The sequence below is a fragment of the Egretta garzetta genome, unplaced genomic scaffold (assembly GCF_000687185.1).
Source record: "Egretta garzetta isolate BGI_Z169 unplaced genomic scaffold, ASM68718v1 scaffold1499, whole genome shotgun sequence".
NCBI classification, from domain to species: Eukaryota; Metazoa; Chordata; class Aves; order Pelecaniformes; family Ardeidae; genus Egretta; species Egretta garzetta.
The window spans coordinates 4,027-7,892 of NW_009260861.1; positions in this window are offsets into that span (position 1 = coordinate 4,027).

Genomic DNA, 3,866 nt, shown 5'->3' on the forward strand with positions numbered 1-3,866 from the left:
TGCCCTGCAGACCCCTGAAGGGGGGGGGGGCATGCCCTGCCCCACAGCTCCCCCTCAGCACACAGTCCTGCACCCTCTGCTCCCGCTCTGCTGCTTTGTCACCGCAATAAAGTGGGTTGGGGTTGATCCTGCCGTGCGACCCTCACTGTGAGTTCCTTCTCTGCACCATGCTAGGACGCAGCTCTACAAGCCCCCTTGATGTCTGGGTGGTCTACGGGCTGGTGGGTGGTGGGTGTGGGGCAGGGCTCCAGGGATCTAGCTCCAGCTCTTGGGCAGAGGGAAGGGTACCCCAGGACTCCAGGGTTCTCCCAGCCGGTGTAGGTGGGATCTTAGCACCTCTAAAGAACAGTTGGGCGGGGGGGGGGATCACAGAGCCCATTAGGACATAGCCACGCTCATGGCAAAGCCAGGAAGGGGCTCCAGGTCAGCCCGACCCATCACAGACCCCAGCAGTGGCCCTGGGACATGTGGCTCCCCAGTTAACCAGGTGTGGGCAGAGCCAACACCAGCTGGGGCCCAGACCCTGGGCAGGGGAGTCCCCGCTGGGTCCACCAGCACCCAGGGAGGCCCCTGGGGGTGGTTGGGCTCCACAATGCCGGTGCTCATCCCATGGGTGTGAGGGTGCATGGCGGAGCCCCCCCTTGCAGGGCTAGGGGCCAAGGGATGACAGAGAGGGGGAACAGGTGAACTACAGGTGATGAGACTGGTTTGTCTGACAACCCTGCTCCTGCAGGGCATTGGTCCCTGTCGTGCACGCCCACACGGCTGTACCCTGGGCAGTGGAAGGGACCCCTGCAGCTGCTCCTGAGAGCCGTGAGCTGGGGCAGGGGGGAGCAAAGGTGGATCTTGCCCTCAGCCAGACCAGTTCTCCCAGCAGCAGCTTTGCCTGGTAACTGGTGACACTGGCAGCCCTGCTGGGAAAGTCTCTGGCAGTGCCTGTCCTGGTTCCTCTTTCCTTCCCCATCACCGCCCGGGTGCGTGGGGTCTGCGCACCAGGCTTGCGCCCTTGGGGTAGGGGTGGCGGGGCGCTCCACAGTCTCTGTGGGGCCTGGCACAGCCTCCATGCAGAGGCTGGGCTGGAGGCCTTTGGCACTGGAGCTCCAAGTTGTGCCCGTGACAGGGTCCGAGTCCACAGGGCAGGGATGTGCTGAGCCCCACACGCACGAGCCTCTCACGCTCAAGGACTGAGATGGGGACACAAACCAGCAAAACCACCGTTGCCATGGGGCAGTAGAGGAGAAGGCGGCACTAAGGAAACCCCCAGGCGAGGAGCAAATCCCTCCCGGGAGCAGCGATGTAGACAAGGCAGCGTGGCAGCCTGGGGCCTGCTTCCCTCCTCACTGGGAGCGGAAGGGGAAGATGCGGCTGGAACAGAAAGCGGATGACGTGCGGTGGAGAGGATGTGAAACCTGGCTACCTCGCACATGGGTGGCACGCTGGGGTCGCGTGGGGATACCAGAGGCATCGCTCTGAGTCCCCCGGTGGGAAGCACGGAAAGGGGGCTCGGCTGTGGGTCAGTTCAGCATGGGGTCTGGTGTGAAGCAGACCTCTCACTCCGGGGCCTGAATAAAAACTACCTGGAGATAACCCGAGTCTAGGGCAAAAAAAATAAATAGCAGCAACAGCCAAGCCCCCACCCCTGGCATCACATGGTGGTGATCAGACAGGAGCTGCTGACCCTGCAGGACAGGTCTGGGGCTGGCCCCCACCATGGATGCGTCTCCCCGCAATCCACACACTGAGGGGGCTCAGCCCTGAGCTCAGCCCTGGGGAGCACTGGCAGGCCTTGGGGGGACATGGCCGGAGCAGAGGGGGTCACTGGGGACACAAGGGACGCAAGGCTTGTCCTCCCCTCTGGCAAAGGCACAACAAGCGCCCTCAACCTCAGGAGGACACTCGTGGTCCTGACACGAGATGCCAGCAGGGAGGGAGAAAAGGGAATGGGTTTGGAAAGCGGATACAGTCCCGCGTGGGTTGCAGACAGCACCGGGGGCACGGGACTGGCCGGAGGTGTCCAGGGGCTCCCGCCTCAGCCATGCAGCCCCAGAGCGCAACAGGGGCACGTCCTAAAAGATGGGTCCCAAAACCAGCTGCTGCTCGCTGCCTCCAGGCTTGGACTCATGCAGGGGCTGTAGCCAACATGGAGCTTCTGCAAGGAGGAAAAGCTCCTGGCTGAGCCCCTGCTCCCACTCCACAGCTCCCAGACGAATTCGGGTGCCCTGACCCAGCAATGCCGGGCCAAGGGCTCGCCTCAGGTGCCTGCGGCAGACAATGCTGGTGCCACACCCTGGGACCAGGACCTCAGCTGCCCGGAGTTTGCCGGAGACTGGTGATGCAGCCCAGTGCTGACTGCTGACTGGTTGGGCTGGGGTTACTGGAGGGCAAGGAGAGCAGGCAGGGCCCTTTCCCCGAAATGCTGGCAGGGACACTGGCTTTGGTGGAAATCCCCTGTCTCTGTGGGTGCGGAAGGTGGGGGCCAGTGGGGGCAAGCAGGCAGGATGGACAGACAGAGCCTCTGCTGCTGGGCAGCTCTCACATCACCCCAAGGACGCCAAGCCCTGCAGCGTCAGGGGCCTGAGGCCGGGAAGGGATTGCTGGTGCATCAAGACGAGCAGTCGCAGCACTGGCTTGTGCACGGGGGTGTCCCCTTTCATCAGGCAGTGGCCCACGGGGACTCAGCTCCCCCGAGACCTGTGCCAACTCCAGCCATCCCCTCCGGCTGTGCCAGAGCTGTCCGAACCATTACCAACCAGGCGGGAGCTGGTGCTCCCATCCCTTGTGCCACAGATGTGCAGCTCCCACAGCTAAGGTGGTCCATGCTTGTGTCTCCCCTCCCATCCTCACGCCAGGGACCCCCTCTGCCTTCTTGAGACCTCAGTGCTGTCATGGGAAGGGTGCGAACGGTGCCAGGGGATTTCCAAAAGAAGGTTCCTTCTTCCCCCAGGGCTGCCACGTCACCAGTTACCAGGGGAAAAACTGTGAGGGAAGACCTGAGCCCAGACAGTGGCAGAGTCGAGCAAGCAGGAGAGCGCCCTCAGCTTGCCCACATATTCCCCTGGAGAGTGGCTTCACAGCAGGCAGCACTGCACTGGAATGACACCCTCCCTCCCACAGGGATGGTGTGACAATGCTCTGGAGCAGGAGCGAGACTAAAACACCTCCAAAAGACTCAAACACCCCTTTTTACTACTGGCAGAACAGCTGCAGCTGCTGGAAGCAGGAGGGTGACTGGCACCAGAGAGTAGGGTGGGCAAGAGAAGAGCCATGTCTCCCCCCACCTTTGATCCACCCTGCACCCTAGAGCTGGGTCTGGGCTCCCGCCCCAGAGCGGAGCAGGACAAGAACCATGCTGAGGTGGGAGCTGCCCCCAACCTCACAGACCACTGCACATGAGAGCTCCAAGCAGTGGACTTAACCCATGCAGGGGAAACACCTTTCAGGGGTCCTGGCCCTGGGCCCCTCCCAAAGCTCACCCTGTGCCACTGACACCACGGTACTGGGGGCAGGAACATGATGCTGAGAAGAGGGGCAGGGTGGCAGCGCGGCACCCCTGGCACGTACCAGGACCGGTCCAGGCCCTTTGGACTCAGCAGCACTTTGCCCTGACTGCAAGGGGCATGGAGCAGCACCTTCTCCTTCCCTGGGCTCTGCCCAGGGCGGTACCACCCCCACCCAAGGACAGGCCTGAGTCCACTCCAAAGCGTAGCACTGGAGCAGTCTCTGGCAAATCGGTGTGTGGTGAAAACAGGCAAGGCAGCATGGCAGGAGTCACAGGGTCCTGGTGGCTTCGATTTGCATCTACCCTCTGCCACAGCGCCTAGCAGACCTCCCTTCGTTTCGAGGGAGCCTGACAGTACACGCGCCTC